The sequence below is a fragment of the Ovis canadensis genome, chromosome X, assembly GCF_042477335.2.
Source record: "Ovis canadensis isolate MfBH-ARS-UI-01 breed Bighorn chromosome X, ARS-UI_OviCan_v2, whole genome shotgun sequence".
Classification (NCBI taxonomy): Eukaryota; Metazoa; Chordata; class Mammalia; order Artiodactyla; family Bovidae; genus Ovis; species Ovis canadensis.
Window position 1 is genome coordinate 87506680 of NC_091727.1, and position 17926 is coordinate 87524605.

Genomic DNA, 17926 nt, shown 5'->3' on the forward strand with positions numbered 1-17926 from the left:
CGTGTTAAATGACATCAAACTGTTTCATTCAACATAATCTATATTATGGAAAACTTGAAAAATACAAAACCTGCTTTTTTCACAACAAAAGCTATAGGAAACAAAGATGACGCAGGGGAAAAATATTGATTAAAAAAGACTTAAGGGATATAAAAAAATCACAATATATACACTGTATTTGTAATCCAAACTAAAAAAAAAAAACATATAAGGTAAATGTGAAAATTTACTACATATTTGCTCTTGTTAAAGTATTTAAATTTTTAGGAATGATCATTGTTTTGGGTTTATATTTTATAAAAGATTCCTTGTCCGTTAGCAATGCTTACTGACATACTTAGAGATGAATCATCCTGATGTGTTTGACTGCCTTCAAATTAGTCCATTGGCAGAGATGTGGGGAAGGTGAGGGTACCTTGAAACCAGACTGGCCATGTACTACAGATGCTGACTGCCAAGTATATTGGGTCCCTCATAACATTCTCTGCTGCTGTATGTGTCTTAGAGTTTTTGTTATAATAATAAAGTTTTACTATAAACATCAGCACCACGGGCTCTCAAATCCCAGTGTGCACCCCACGTGTGCTTTGCAGAGGCCGTTCCACTGTTCCAGAAGACCAGCAGCTTCTGGATGGTGGGGGCTGAGATAGCGACTTTGGATCCCATGGCCACTTGCCCTCTTAGCCTGGTGTGCTGTTAGAGGATCTCTTGGTCTTGCATGGTTTTGTGAAATACCCTGTGTCAGCCAGTTCTGCTTTCTGTGAGCCCTCAGAGTGGTGCCAGACAAGGTGCTGCAAGCAGGAAAGCGAACCCGCATCTAGAATGTGTACCTATCAATTTCAGTAAAGATGAACCTCTCCTCCTACAAGGATGGAACTGAGATGTTGTGATCAACTCACCATTAGTGGCCCAATGATCTTCTGGTGGGACGGTGCCACTGAGGGATCCGCATCACTCTCTGTCCATGGTAGGGCAAACACCTGGTAGGCGCCGTAGCTCATCTGGCCTGCTGGTGGCGCCTGCGCTGCTGAGCCCAGATGCAGCACCACCCTGGGCCCCATGGCTCCTCCACGCATGAGAGCACTGGGCAGCCCTGAGGGACCACTGACAGAGGCTGGGCGCTCTCAGTTCTTCAGGCATCGGGTCTTCAGCAATGTTTCTTGCCTCTTGTATGCTGCATGCTTTTGTGAGTAGTAAGAGGCAATGCAGGTATCTTCCTTTTTGCTGTCCCTTCCTATCGGTTCATTGATGTACCCCTTCTCCAAACCTACTTGTGGCAATCTACCAAAATGTCTCATTCTAAGTACCTGACTGACTGGCCAATCCATTTTCCATCATCTTTAAGCCTATATCTATTCTTGGCTCGAGCCATTTCCTTTATCCATATATAGTGGATCCCTAGAGGCACCATCAGAAGTTGCATCCACTGGGACCGCATTTCTGCTCGCCCCCGTCTCTATGGCCACGTGTGGTGGAGGTGTATTGTATAGGAGTCCATTCCCACCTGCGGTTTCAGTTCATCTCCACTCAGCATTTCTACACCCCAGCACCTGGTCAGGAAAGAACTTCCTGGTCCATTAATCTCCAGGAATAAACTGAGGCAGAGGTGCTTGTGACACATTGGCAGGTCATATTGGGGTTTAGCTCACCTTCTTGTAATCTATGGCCCTGCTTGGGTCTGTTCTCCTCAGAGACACCACTTCTGTTTTGTGGTGGATTACTGTTGCAGTCGCCTCCCTTTGTGGGTCTGACAGAACCTAGCTCATGAGGACCAATGGCTGCATGCTGTATGCCGACGAGGTGGCCATGTGTTCCAGCAAAAAATAACAAACCCGGCAAAGCAGTTGCTATCGAGTGGGTGGTGGTCCACAGTCCTCCTTAGGAGCCTATAGGTTTGAGTAGGGTCCAGACTGCTGAGAAGGTATGGTGGGGCCCACCTGCCTGCATCCTTTTGGTGTTAAGGGTGTCATTAATGTTGCACATCTCCCAAACCAGAGGGAATCTTGGTTTGCATTTACTCTCACAGTCAGGTGCAGGGAGTGCACTTGGTCTCCCCTGCTCTGATAGCTTCTATACTAATGGCCTTGTGTGCACTCAGGGCTTGTGCCCATCATCAAGCACATCTGTTCTAATCACACATCTGCAGATGGCAGGCAGGAGCTCTCTGGGTCAGATCTAGGCCAGAACTCCATATGTTCCTGTGCACACATGCTCCCCGTCCACTGTGGACACTGACGGAGTGAAGGCCTGAGTATCACTTCCCACAGCATCCCGCTTCTAGACGTCCTCACAGTGCTTGCATCTTTCCTCTCTCGCCCACGTCCAGTCACCAAGGTGAACAATGTGGGTCTCTTGTGGGACAGACTTGGGGAATGATGGCTTTCATACATCTGCCAGGCTGTTTCAGAGTCTTTACTCATGAGGATCCCTCCTTCCCTTTGGTCAATGGATTCTGTGTCTGACAACTGACTCAGGTCTGGGAACTGGGGAAGACATCATGACTCTTTTGGAGCCCTCTCCTGCATCCTCCTGCTCACTCATCTTTGCTATGTATCAGATAGTAAGAAATCTGCCTGCAATGCAGAAGACCTGGGTTTGATCCTTTAGTGGGGAAGATCCTCTTTAGAAGGGAACGGCAACCCACTCCACTATTCTTGCCTGGAAAATTCCATGGACAGAGGAGCCTGGCTGGCTACAGTTCATGGGATCCCAAAGAGTCAGACATGACTGAGCGATTAACATTTTCACTTATACTAACTAAGGCACAGATTTGTGGACAGCCCATCTCTCTTGACCCTAAGAACACCGTGTCCTGTTAGCAAGTTCTATACCCTTTTGCAGATCATAGCTTCTTTCTGCCACATCATTTTTGCTGCTTTTACAATAACAGAGATCACGTTCCTTTTGAAATTTAAGTGCCACTTGCTGAATTGAAGGGGGTGTGATAAAAAGCTTCCAGGATTTTTTTTTCCACCTCCCAGCTTCCCAAAGCCCCAAACCACCCGCCTCAGGCACCGAGTGCTCCCTCTGGAGCCCCACCACCTCACACTGTGTTTCCTTGTTGTGAGGGACTAGGGGACATCTCTCCACCGTCCTCATGTGACTGCAGCTCCTAGACCATCGCTCTAGGTGTGGGTGTGTTCTGCTTCTTCTACTGTCCCCTCTGCTAACATGGCCTTCCACAGAGCAGAGGCTCCCTGACACTCTGGGGGAGAATAAGCCAGTGAGCAAGGTACTTACTTATTAACTGCAACCAGTTTTACCCTAATTTCTTTAATAAATAATGCGAATCCAAATAAACATAAATATTTTAGTTTTGTAGAATAACAGATGGGAAAAGATTTTAGAAATAACATTTATTTTTTAATTCTATATTTTTTATTTTTTTCTCCAGACCTGATGGTTTTGGGGATCTTAGTTCCTTAACCAGGGATCGAACCTGGGCCCCAGCAGTGAAAGCACTGAGTCCTAACCACTGCACTGTCGGAGAATTCCCAATTTATCTATTTCTTGACTCCATCAATTTTATTGTTCTTTCCCATTTCCAAGAAAATTCCTATTCCAATGAAATGATAGCTTCCTCAGGGTCACAAAATAAAATAGGAGAGTTCCCAGGTTCTTTTACGAAAGAACAAAACTCCTGTCCTTAAGCTGGGTAAGTACCTATACATGTGTGATCATTGTAATTCACAAAGTGAGATATTGAAGTTTATTAAGTCTTCAGCTGAAAAAAAACAGATGAATCTCCATGTCACTGTGGAAAGAAGGAACCCAAAGATGCTACACACCGTGTCCCTGCAACTGGCCCAGGCCCTCAAGACTGAGAAGGCTGACCGCTCCCTCTTCAGTCACGGAGGGAAGGGTCAGCCCCCCTTCCTGCCCCCAGGACATGCTGTTGCACGTGGACCTGGAAGGAGTCTGGCTGCTGCTCTGGCTCAGGGCCCCTCTTCCTCCTCCCTCTCAGCCTCTGCAGATGGGAGTGGGAAGGACCTGGAAGCCCCTTGATTGATTTTGAGCAGATGCTCTAGGACGTGCTGCTTGCTGGTCTCCTCATAGGCCTGGGGACCCACAGGAACTGGTAGCGAGAAGGGTCACTGCAGGGCACCTACTGATATTCCAGGTGCCCCTCCTGAACCCACCTGGGTCAGCACTCCCTGGGGTCCCCATAGATGTAGTGCTCCCTCCAGGGGTATACGCCCATGTCGTTCAGGGTTTCCCAGATCTCCTCATGGGCGCAGTTGCCCTCCAGGAGGATCATGGCTAGAACCACCACCAGGAGGCTGGCCTTGGGCATGCTGTGCCCATCACTCACCAGCCCATTGCAGGCGAGGCCCAGGGTGGGGACTAGCATGTAGATGAGCTTCCTGCGGTCCACCTCCCTCACGTCCACGCTGAAAACCAGCTGCAGGCACTCTGAGGCTTGGCGGAAGGCCTCAGGGAAGTGGGGCCCGTCCTCTCTGAGGACCATGTTCAGGATTTCATCCTTCATGGTTGGCTCCTTGGTGTCATACTTGAGGAGCAGGAAGCACACCAGCTCCAGCACCAGCAGATGCAGTGGGTCTGGGTGCGTGGACTTGGCACCTTCCTGGTCCCACTGGGTGCTCTCGGCCCCTCATCTTGGCTGCTGGAGGCCTCATCTTTGGATTGGCTCCATGGAGCGGCAGCTGTGGTGGTGGGGGAGGCACCCTGAGGGCTCGGCAGGGGGCGGGAAATGGGTGCTTCCACATCAGCCAGCTCCAGCTCCTCCAGGGTGCCCAGGAACAGGACAGAGGAGGAGGAGGAAAGCAAGGAGAAGGGGGAAAGCTATGCGGCCTCCGCCTCCTCCTCCTCCTCCTCCTTCTCCCACTAAATGAACTGTCCCACCACTGGGCTCTCAGCCTCCCTTGGGTCCTGAAGGTTGGCCTCACTCTCCTCATGGAGCTCACTCATCCCAGGCATGACTGGGATCAAACCACAGACAGAAGTGAGGCAGGGGGACAGATGGGGACCACGGGCCTGTGGGAGAGAGGGGGTGTGAATGGCCTCAGCTGAGAAACCCACCCTGGGTGGACAGACACAGGCCACTGACAGGTCTCCTCTTGAGGGATGCTCTCGGGCCTCAGAGGGATGTTCCCCTGGGCAGGCTGTCTTCTGTTAAAGCGAAGGAGGAAGTGAGGTGTCTCCCAAGGGTGCAGTCAGCACAGCCCGAGGTTCCAGGGCTGATACGGTGAGGGGAATTGGGCCTTGTGGGGTCCCGTCTGTTCTGGGGTGGGGAGTCCCTGATGCACACTCAGGGGACCCACCTCACCTAGACTCCTGGCACTGCCTGGACCGCCTCTGCTCTGCAAGCTGCGGACAGAAGCTTCAGACCTGTGTTTTCACCTCTCGGTTCCTGGAGCCCCTGTGAGAGGAAACAAGGGGGTACCTCGGCCATAGACTGTGGCATGGCGCTGGGGCCCTTGGTGCTGACAGGAGGACTGGGCTGGACTCGGTGAGGTTCCCCTTGTCCTGAGGTGAGTGGTTCCCCCCTGTGCTCACAGAGGGCCCTCCACTTCCTCCTGGCAGTGTCTGGGCCCTCCTGTCTGTTCTCCTGAGGCAAAATTCTCAAGACAATTTCCCTGTACTGAAAGGAAGAAAGAGAGGGGCCCTGAATACTGGTCACGCCTGCCCAGGGGCTAACAGGGCTCACAAGGGACAACAAGGGGTGGCCAAACTCTGTGGAGTGCCTCTGTGCTGGGACGACGGGGAGTCACGTGAGTCTCCACCTTGACACCCTGAAAGGACCCTCTGTTGACTGTGACCCATCTCCTTAAGCAAAGGCCTTAACATTCATGACACCAGAGGTGAGAACACTCAATGCACCCACCTATTCTGGGCCACCCTGTGTCAACAAAGGGACACGGCAGGCTGGGCTCCGTGTACTGGGTGTGAGGGGGGGTCTCCCCAGTGCTCCCCCGACCTCTGCGTGGGCCTGAGTCCAGACCCTCAAAGGAAGGCCCCTGGCCTTGACCAACCATCTGGCTGAGGAGGTGGGCCTCAGGGTTCCGATGGTTTCTAGGGCTGGTAGGAGGGATTTCTGTGGCCCCCTCTCTGTGGTGGGGATTGGGGTTCCCCACTTCTCCACAGGGTCCTCACCTTGACTCCCGGTGACGCTGGGACTCCTCCTCCTGCTGAGCAGACATGCTCCCCAGATGGCTGCCCCAGTGAAGTCCCCTCCGGGCCCGCCTCCACCACAGGCACTCCCCAACCCCACCACGCAGGGTCCCCACTGTTCTGGGGGAGGCTGATCCTCAGTCCATCCTCAGGACCTTCGCTCTGATTGCCATCCAGCCTGGCCTGACCCATGCTGACTGAGTTCCCCTGAAGCCTGAGCCCTCCAGAAACCCCCAGAGCTCCCTTCCAAGTACCTTGGCAGCAAGAGTGCATCACCCTGGCCTCCATGCTGGGCTCCAGCGGGGATACAGCAGACCGCCCTGCAGGGAGGTTCCCTTCTTTCTGAGCAGGGGACCCGGCAGTCCTCCCCAAGGGCAGGCTCAGGCCTTTCCTGCCCAGGCTCACCCTGGGGTCCCTCGAACTCAGTCCCATCCCCCCGAACCCTGAGGTGCTGCAGTTGGGAGGAGGATGTTTCCTAGGGACCTTCCTAGGTGACCTCCTCCGGGTCCTCCCTCACTGTCTGATGGAGCCCGGGCCCCTCCCTCTGCCCACCTGCAGCCTCCTGACCCCTCAACCCAGACCTGCAGCTGGTCCAGATGGAGAGGCTGCCCTCAGGGGACAGCACCTGGAGCCACACGCCCGGGCTCCAGGGTGACAGCAGAGCCGGAGAGGGGGACGCTGGGTTCTGGAGTCCAGGGGCCGACTCTCCCTCAGGGTCTCCACCTAACATCCCTGCAGGTCCTAGTGGCCCGTCTTCATGCAGACAGCCCACTCCTCACACCAGGACCCCAACCTCTCTAAGACCCAGATGCGGAAGCTGGGACACACCACATTTGCTCCTCTCACCTGGGGGTCTCCCAGGCCTGGAGGCAGGGGCGGGTTTTGCTGGGGTCACCTCTGTTCTGGGGTCCGGGGCCCCCTAAATCCTCCCTCAGCGTCCTCATGTTCACTTTGCTCCCATGTAACCCTCCCCTCTGCCCACCTGCGTGCCCACCCCTATCCCAGGCTCGCAGTCTCTCTGGGACCCAGATGAGGAAGTTGGCACAGGCTGCTTATCCTGCCCTGCGGCCTCCCACAGCTGAGCGCAGGGCCAGGTTCTCTGGGACACTCCAGGCTCACCCATATTCTGGAGTCCAGGGTCCCCTCAGTGCACCCTCAGGGTCCTCACTTTCTGACCCAGTAGTCCCTAGGCTTCTCATCTGCCCACCTGACCCCCCTCCCACCCCACGGCAACAAGTCGCAGTCTGGCTGAGACCTAATGCGAATGTCAGGACGCCCTGCCACGTGCCCATCCGCCTGGGGCCTCCCAGGCCTGACGGCAGGGCTGGGCTTCTCTGGACACCCCACTTTCCTACTCCCCACTTTTCAGGGCTCCAAGAGCCCTTCACTCCTGCCTCTGCTCCTCATCTCGGCTCCCTTCAGGACCTGGGCTCCTCCCTCTGCCCACTTGAATTTTCTGCCCTGAGACTCAGGCCCTCCCCCTCCGGTCCCCATTGCAACAAGCCCACTCGGGGTCTCCCAGGAAGGATGCAGATCCTGTGGGGTCTTAGTCCTCCCTCAGGCTCCTCTCCTGACACCACCCCCCCCATATGTCTGGCTTCCTCTCTACTGGACTGGACCCTCCTCCCAGACCCAGGCCCGCAGTTTCTCACACCTCTGAGGCAGACAGAAGTCGGGTGACATCACATTGGAATCCGTGGCTCAGGGCCTGCCAGGGCTGAGCTGGGAGTGGAGCTGGATTCTCTGGAGCCCCTGGGCAGAGGCCCCTCCCCAGAACTCACTCCTGAGGGTCCTCACTTGGGAGTCCTTGAGGAAATGCTGGCTGCAACGGGCTCCCTCCCAGTCGGGTCTGCAACTCCATGCAGCTGCACCCCGAGTGCAGAGTGACTCTGTGTCCCAGACTGGAAGCTGGAGGGGGAGCTGCAGCGCCCCTGGCTGCAGAGGAGGGTCCCTGAGGAAGCACACCTTCCAGTGTTGCCTCCCTGCCCGCAGCCAGACTTAGTTTGTTCTAAGGTTCCTTCTCTGCAAGGAAGAGGCTGAGCAGCGGGGTCTGGGGAGGTCTTTTGAATCAAGTTTTCTAACTTTTCACAGTTCAGAGCACTGATTTTCACCCTCATAAGCTGCCTTCAGTGTCCGAATTATGTTTCACATCTTGCCAAATTTCAGGAAAGAGCATCCACTCTTACTCTGCCTGACTCACTCTGATGCTCAAATCTGTTCTCTTATTTCTAGTGCAATCTTTATCTGCTGTTTAAAGCGTACATCTCGGAAAGGCCAGTCCTCACCCTAAGGTGAGGTGGTTTCAAGTGGTTATTAGCACAGACACTGCAGCCCTGCTGGCTCAATCGCCCCATTCTTTGTGCTGTCCTGATCTTACCCTGTGGCTTCTGGCATCTGTGGTCTGAGACACTGTCTCCCAATTTACACAATGAAATATGGGCAGAAGCTTAAACTTTCCTGTTACCCATCCAGTCACCTGCTTCTATGCAGGCTACAGCTATATAGATACAAATACATTTAATTTCATTCACTCTCCCTTCTTAATTTCTCAGGATTTCTTTTGGGGATGGAAGACAGAAGCTCAAGATTAACTGTCCTTTTGGTAGATAAGTTTATAGCACTAATCTTTTAAATCTATTAAAAAAAAAAAAAGAACATTGGTATTGTCACAGAATTCTGTTTCCCATAATTGGATCTGCTCTCCTGCTCTATTTATAGGGGAACTCTTGAACTTGAGTCTACCAGTAAGCTTGTGTAATGCCTCCATAGAGATCTTGTCTACATATTTGTTAGGATTCTTTTTAGATAACTTTTGCAATTTATTGCAGTTTTAAAATGAGGCATTTTCTATTACATGTTCTACATAGCTCTTGCTCTTGCAGGGTAAAGCACTTGATTTGGCTGTGGAAATATTCCATCCCCTATTTTTCTGAAGTCTCTTATTCATTTGACCTTTCCAAAGGCTCAGTCTTTTGAATTTGCTAGATACATGATCATATTGTAATATGAAATATTACTTTTCTCAGTATAAATTTATATTACAAACTATAAAGATATTATATTTATATAACTCTGGTTTTCTGTTTCAGGGCAGCTTCAAAAATTAGACGGGATAGATAACATAATTATAGGACTTGTCCCTAGCAAGAATGCCTCTAACATTTCACATTGCTGTATGTATACATATGTGTATATATGAATATATATACATGATTTATGCATGCTCTATGTTTATATATGTGTGCACACACATATGTGTATATACAGTTATGTATTTATAGTTATTTTCAGTTGCTGGTTTATTAAATTCAACTGCGCTTTAACAACACTGCATTGTACTCTCTGGCCCATGTTTAATGGTTTGGACATCATGTGTCCTTTTGCTTTGTCTATGCCTCACCTATTTTTTGTGGATATAGATGATTTTCCTTTTCTCACTTGTCCTTCCTCCACGCTTATATGTGGTTGATTATTGCTTTCACTGTTCACTTGCTTTATCCAATGAGATTTCCCTTTGTTATTTTCATAGTTGTACTTGTGGCCTGTTCTTTTCAACTTTGAGACGTCCTGTTAAAATTTCTTGTAAAATTGGTTTCATGGTGCTGAACTCTTAGTTTGCTTTGCTGCAGAACTTTTGAACTCTCCTTCAAATCTGAACAGTAGACTTTCTGGATAGAACACTCTGGAATGTAGTGGGTTTTTTTCCCCCTTTCAGCATTTTAAAAGCAAGGTGCCCCTCCCTGTGGCCTGCAGGATGTCTGCTGAGAAGTCATTGATAGCCTAATTGAGTTTCTCTTGTAGGTAACTTACTGCATTTCTCCTGCTGCTCTAGTATTCCCACTTTATCTTTTATTTTGGACATTTTAATTACAGTGTGTGGTGAGGTGGCCCTCTGAGCCTTGATCCTGCTTGGGGTTCTAGGTGCTTCCTGAAGCTGGAGGTCTGTTTCCTTTCCTAGGATAGGTAACTTTTCAGGTATTGCATCTTCCATTATATTATCTAACCATTTCTCTCTCCCTCTCTCTCTCTCTCTCTCTCCCTCTCTCTCTCTCTCTCTCTCTCTCTCTCTCTCTCTCTCTCTCTCTCTCTCTCTCTCGCTTCTCTTTCTGGGACCCATATAATGCAAAGGTGAGAGTGTGTGGTGTTGTTGTCTCAGAGGTCTCTTAAACTGTCCTCGTTTTTAAAGCTTCTTTTATCTGTTCAGCTTGAGTGATTTCCACTACTCACTCTTCAAGTTTTCTGACCTGTTCCTCAGTATCATCTAATATACGCTTGATCCTTATTAGTGTACCTTTAATTTCAGCTGTGGCATTCTTCAGCTCTGTTTGGTCCTTTGTTTTGTTTTCTCAGTTTCATTAAACTTCTCACTTCACTTCAGTCAGTCACTCAGTCTTGTCTGATGCTTTGCGACCCCATGGACGGCAACACTCCAAGCTTCCCTGTCCATCAGCAACTCCTGGGGCTTATTCAAACTCATGTCCATCGAGTCAGTGATGCCATGCAACCATCTCATCCTCTGTAGTCCCCTTCTTCTCCCTCCTTCAACCTTTCCGAGCATCAGGGTCTTTTTCCAGTGAGTCATTTCTTTGCATCAGGTGGCCAAAGTATTGGAGTTTCAGCTTCAGTATCTTTCCTTCCAATGAATATTCAGGACAGATTTCTTTTAGGATGGATGAGTTTGACCTCCTTGCAGTCCATGGGACTCTCAAGAGACTTCTCCAATAGTACAGTTCAAAAGCATCAATTCCTTGGTGCTCAGCTTTCTTTATAGTACACCTCTCACATCCATACGTACTACTGAAACACCTTAGCTTTGACTAGATCATTATTGGCAACGAAATGTCTCTTCTTTTTAATATGCTTTCTGGTTTGATCATAGCTTTCCATCCCAGGAGCAAGCCTCTTTTAATTTCATGGCTGCAGTCACCGTCTGCAGTGATTTTGGAGCCAAAACATATGTCTGTCACTGTGTCCATTGTTTCCCCATCTATTTGCCATGAAGTGATGGCACCGGATGCCATGATCTTAATTTCTTGAATGTTGAGTTTTAAGCCAACATTTTCACTCTCCTCTTTCACTTATATCAAGAGGCTCTTTAGTTCTTCTTCATTTTCTGCCATAATGGTGGTGTCATCTGAAAACCTGAGGTTAATGATATTTCTCATGGCAATCTTTATTCCAGCTTGTGCTTCACCTGGTTCAGCATTTCTCATGATCTACTCTGCATATAAGTTAAATAAGCAGGGTGACAATATACTCCTTTCCTGATTTGGAACCAGTCTGTTGTTCCATGTCCAGTTCTAACTGTTGCTTCTTGACCTGCATACAGATTTCTCAGGCGGCAGGTCAGATGGTCTGGCATTCCCATCTCTTGAAGAATTTTCCACAGTTTGTTCTGATCCACACAGTCAAAGGCTTTAGTGTAGTCAACAAAGCAGAAGTAGATGTTTTTCTGGAACTCTCCTGTGTTTTCGATGATCCAACAGATGCTGGCAATTTGATCTCTGGTTCTCTGCCTTTTCTAAATCCAGCTTGAACATCTGGAAGCTCGTGGGTCACGAAATGTTGGAGCCTGGCTTGGAAATTTTGAGCATTACTTTCCTAGCGTGTGAGATGAGTGCAATTGTGCAGTAGTTTGAACATTCTTTTTCATTGCCTTTCCTTGGGATGGGAATGAAAAGTGAACTTTTCCAGTCCTGTGGCCACTGCTGAGTTTTCCAAATTTGTGGGCATATTGAGTGCAGCACTTTCACAGCATCGTATTTTACAATTTGACATAGCTCAACTCGAATTCCAACACCTTGACTAGCTTTGTTCATAGTGGTGCTTCCTAAGGCCCACTTGACTTCACATTCCAGGATGTCTGGCTCTAGGTGAGTGATCACACCATTGTGCTTATCTGGGCCATGAGATCTTTTTTGTACAGTTCTTCTGTGTATTCTTGCCACCTTTTCTTAATCTCTTCTGCTTCTGTTAGGTCCATTCTGTTGCTGTCCTTTATTGTGCTCATCTTTGCATGAAATGTTCCCTTGGTAGCTCTAATTTTCTTAAGGATATCTCTAGTCTTTCCCATTCTATTGTTTTCCTCTATTTCTTGGCATTGATTGCTGAGGAAAGCTTTCTTATCTCCCCTTGCTATTCTTTGGAACTCTGCATTAAAATGGGTATATCTTTTCTTTTCTTCTTTGCCTTTCACTTCTTTTCTCAGATATTTGGAATGCCTCCTAAGACAACCATTTTGCCTTTTAGCATTTCTTTTTTCTAGGGGATGGTCTTGATCACTGTCTCCTTTACAATGTCACAATCCTCCGTCCATAGTTCTTCAGGCACTCTGTCTATCAGATCTAATCCCTTGAATCTATTTGTCACTTCCACTGTATAATTGTAAGGGGTTTGATTTAGGTCACACCTGAATGGTCTGGTGGTTTTCCCTACTTTCACTATGTAACTTCTCACTATGTACATCTGTTCTTCTCTCAAATTCTTTCAGCCACTTTATGATCATTACCGTGAACTCTTTATTTGTTAAATTGTTTTCTCCTTCTCACTTACTTTTTCTGCTGGGGTTTCATCTCATTCCTTCAATTGGAACATATTCTTCTGTTCCCTCATTTTTCTTCATTAGCTATTTTTATTTCTATGTCTTTGGCAGGTTGGTTTTATTTCTTCATCTTGGAGTAGTGGTCTTTAGAAGGAGACAGCCTATGTATCCCAGCAGTCCCCTGACCTCTTGTCACCAGATATATATGCTCTAGTGTTGCCCCGGTGGGGACTGCATGGTCCCCTCTCTTGTCGCAGGCTGACTGGTTGGGCAGCCTGGTAGGCATGGCTGACCCCTGGTCTGCTTGGTTCCCAGGCCTTGCCTTGTGCAGAGGCTGATGATCACCAGTAGGTGCAGTTGGGTCATGAGGTGTCTGGCTGCTGAGACCGGGTGGTCCCAGGTAGTGCCAGCCCACTGTTGGGTGGATCAGCGTTCTGGGGTGGATGGTTACACTGCCCAGGGTTCCCAGATCTAGTGCTAACCTGCTCTTGTGTGGGGCTCATTCCTGACACAGCTGGTTTCAGGGTCCAGGGTGTCCTGATTCAAGTCTTCTCCTTCTCGTCTGGAAATCCAGCTCCTATGGGATCCCAGGTCTGCTGCTGGCCTGCTAGTGGGTGGGCTTGGACCTGATATGGCAAGCTGTAGGGCTACAGTGGACCTAGGGTTGCTTCCTTTTCACTGTTGGGTGCAGCCCAATCCTGGCGACCCGGGCTACAGAGCCTGTGTTCCTGGAATGGGTGCCAGCCATCTGGTAGGCGGAGCTGGTCCCAGGGTTTCTGACTGCCAGCCTTGGGTTTGCTGAAGTTGGTGCCAGCCCACAGGAGGATGGGACAGGGCTTGGACCTCTGGCTGCAGAGCTGAGGGTTCCTGGGCTTGTGTGGGCACACTGGTGGCTGAAGCACCATCCTGGGCACCCTGGTGGCAGGGCCAGGTCCTGTGTAGGTGGGGGACTCTGAGGGTCCTAATGCAAATGCCCTGCTTGTGGGTGAGGCTGTGGCCATGCTCCCCTATCTGCTTGGTCTGAGTCTGCCCAGTAGTGATGCCAACAAGCTGCCTGGTGGGGCTGAGACATCTTGCTAATACGTGAGATGGAGGATTTCAAAATGGCACTTACCAGCACCCATGTCCTTTTGTAGAATGCAGGCCCTCAAGTGGCTGCCACCAGCAGCTCTGCCCCAGGGTGAGCTCCATTTACCTACTGCCTCTCCAGGAGCTCTCAGAGATGAGCAGGTGGGTCTCACGCAGGCTTTCTCAAATTTCTGCATCCACACAGAGTCTTGGAGTGGGTGAGGTTTTCTGTATGTACTTGAAGAGTGGAGTCTCTAGCTGCTAAAGCTGCCTGGCTCTCCTTAGCGTAAGCCCGCTTCCCTTCAAGCCAAATGATTTGTGGGCATGTTGTTCCGGTACATGACCTACAGGCTAGGTGCCCAGCGCGGGGCTCGGATCCCTCACTTCCTGGGAAGAACATCAGCACTGGTGATTATCCTACTGTGTGTGCATTGCCCACTCAGGGTACGGCTCTTGACTATACCATGAGTCTGCCCAGCTTACCCATCCTGATACGGTTGCCTTTCTATAGTACATATATGTGTGTGTGTGTGTGTGTGTGTGTGTGTGCATGTATATAAATATATAATTCTAGACATTAAATTCTATATATATTTCTATATATAAAATTATATTATTTTCATCACAAACTATTGCTCAATCCTCAGTGTCATACTGTTCTTCAAGAAGACCATTGAGCTATCAATGGTGAGTTGATCACAATATCTCACTTCCATCCTTGAAGGAGGAGAGGACTATCTTCGCTGAAATTGATAGGAACACATTCTCGATGTGGGTTTCGCTTTCCTGCTTGCAGCGCATTGTCTGGTGCCACTATTTGAGGGCTCACAGAATGCAGGGCTGAGTGACACAGAATATTTCACAAAACCATCCAGGACCAAGAAATCCCCTAGTAGCACACCAGGGGCTGAGAGGGCAAGTGCCCATGAGATCCAAAGTTGCTATCTCAGCCCCCACTTTCCAGAAGCTGCTGGTCTTCTGGAGCAATGGAATGACCTCTGCAAAGCACACGTGATGTGCACACTGGGATATGGGAGCCCATGGTGCTGGGTTGTCACCCTCCAGGGACCGGACATGCTCCACATCTGTCATCCTTAGTTCCCCCAGGAGGTAAGATACATGGTCCTTGAATCAGAGGTAGAGTAACCCCACCGATCACCACTCCCACTGACCCATGACCTCACCTACCATCCACCACTCCCAGTGACCCACAGGGAACTTCTACTTCCGGTCTCCCAAGAATAGGTTCTATAGTTCCAGAGAGGACTATCCACATTAGCCACATCTAGCTAGTTACTTTTGACTTCACATTATGTTAAGGTAGAAGGCCAGGCCCTGGTACACACTAAGCACACTTGAGTTCACAATACCCAGCCTCATGTGGCTACTGGTTACCCTATTGCTGGTGGTGACACAAGACAGGCTGTTCCCAAAGCAGGAAGGTTCCCCCAGGAGACACGATAGTAGTCCTACTGACCTATGAGCCACGGTTGCCACCTGGGCACTTTGGGCTCCTCCTGATAGGAGACCGACACACACAGAGAATTGTCCCCATCCCAGCAGGCAGTGCTGACCTTGATCCTAAGGAGTATGCGGGTTACTCTGGCACAGGGGGAACAGCCAGGTGATGTGTCTTGTGTTCCTGCGGTGAAGACAAGAGTCTTCTCTTGTGTTTCAGTGGTGAACTGACAGGTCCAAGAGCAAGGGTCTGAGAAGGGCATCGGGTCCAGGGCTTCAGAAACCTGAGCGACAAACTGTATTACATCAAGAGGGAAGCCGCTGGAAATGGCCGATGTCTTGTCTGAGAGTACAGGGGATTTAGAACGATCTCAGGCAAGAGAGAGTGACCATCAGTTGTGGTGCAGCAGCTGCTGCAACTGTGAGGGCCCAGCACTTGTCCATTCTTTCTCTCGGAGCTTCTTTAGGAGAGGAGACCAACCAGAATCCTCAAGGAGCTGTCCTCAGATGAGGCGCACTCACCAGGTGAAAGGAGTGTATGTCAGTGTTGGGAGGGGTGGATTAGAGTGGATGCTGTGGTACCACCCAGATCTCCTCTTTATAACTAGCCCACTCTTTTGCCCAGGCCCAGCAGTGTTGATGGATGAGGACTCAGAGCAAAAGTCTTCTCCAAATTCACCCTCCACTGAAGGGGACTGCCTCCCTGGGGGCAGCTGTTTGTGAGAGACTACTCACAGGATCAGGTCAGGGAAGATACAGCGGCCTGACCCCGTCACCTGGATTAAGCTGATCTCTGCAGAGTCTTCCCTTTTCATGTCTGCTTTCTGAAAATTACTTTGACCATGGTGGTCTGAAATGGCACCAGAAGTGAACAACAGAATGAAAGGCAAGTTAGACACAGAGACTTAGCCTTTGGAGGTTGAAGTCATGGGCAAGGGCGATCTCTGTGCCCTGTCAGAAATTCTAGGAGTATGAATCCCAAGTATATGTGTTGGACTCAATCACAAAGCTATATCTCAAGGCTTCTGTGCCCTGATGGTTATTTCATCAAGTCAGATCATCTTCTTGTGCCAGCGAATAAATGGCACAGAATGAGTAAGCGTTTACCACTACTGTTGGAGAAGGCAGTGGCACCCCACTCCAGTGTTCTTGCCTGGAGAATCCCAGGGATGGGGGAGCCTCGTGAGCTGCCGTCTATGGGGTCGTACAGAGTTGGACACGACTGAAGCGACTTAGCAGCAGCAGCAGCAGCAACCACTACAATTATGATTAAAGTATTTATGCATCACACAATAAGGCAGAGGAGTATGGATGGATGGACTCCAAGTTAGACATTTTCACCTGGCCTCCTGTGTGCATTTCATGGAGCACAAGGAAGGGGCTTCAGGCTGGGTACTTACAAATGTTAGTATCCCCTGTGACAAGGGATAGGTCAGCTGCAGTTGAGGCACTTACAATCAGCCTCCTGTTTACTCTCTGAAATGAATAAAACAATAGAGACAGCGTAAATAGCCAGTGTTTGTCCCTTATAAATACCTAAAGTAACAGTCATGGCAAGGACAAAAAGCGGCAAAACCTTGTTTCAATAAAGGATAAAGGGATCTCCACTCCCGCATCTTTTGGGACAAGAGAGACACCAGACATGTGAAAAAAAGGCTTCTTGTGGGTCTAGGCCTGAAGGAAGACAAAATTCCAGAAGGACTGCCTCATATAAATGACTTGACCGGCTCTTGACTGTGCTCCTGCTCACCAGAGGGGACATCCACACACTTTCTCTCCAGGATTGCATCTCTGCCTTGCTTCTGTCTCAACTAAACCATTTCTTTCTGTGCTCTCCCACTTGTGCTATGTTTCTAATAATAAAGTCTGTACCTGCATTTACAGTTTCTGCCTCTGTGATAAATGCACTTTTCACTGGAGGCAATGATCCATGAAACAATAGCGTTCAGCCTCTAGCCCTTGCTAGTCTCCTGGCTAGGATTCCGGGCTCTCATCCAGGGTACCCAGGTTCAATTCCTGGGCAGGGAATTAAGATGTCACTTCACTCAACCGCTCCCTGCAGCCTCAGGATATCAGTGCCACTGGGAGGAGCCCAGGTCCTCACCTTGGCCCTGAATGGATGGCGCCTGCCTGGCTAGCGCTTCCATCAGTCAGGCAGGAAGGATCCTTTCCTGCTTTTTGGGACCTCAGCCCCATGGATGTGGCACCACCTTCATCCAGAATATCTTTCCACACCACCTCAGATATCAGCACAAATGGGATGCTTTTTCCCAAACAACGTGCTATTGTTATTTATATGAAAAGTGTTTTTGTTTCTGTCTTTGTATTTAAACTGGTGAGTTGATCATGTATTTATTCCCAAACTGTTGGAGGTTTACCTAGGATCCCATGTTCCCTGCAGGCAGCTTCCAGGAAGCAGAGGAGAAGAGACGTGAACAAGGACCTGGAGTCTCTCCCCCGCCCTACAGTGTGCTCAGAGCTCAACAGTCAGCAGCCTGTAGGTGTAGCTTGTGATGAAGATGATTCCCTTCGTGTTTGAGGAGTTTTTGAGAAAGCCAAAGTGCCTTGAATACCCAGCTGTTTCTAGTCACCCCTCTGTGCTGGCACTTTTAAATGCAAGATCTGACTTAGCTTCCAAGGCTCCTGGGAATGTCAGGGAGGGGTCCCCCGGTTCCCTCCCGTGCTCGTTCTGCCCTCCCCTCTGCAGTGATGCTGCCCACAGTCCCA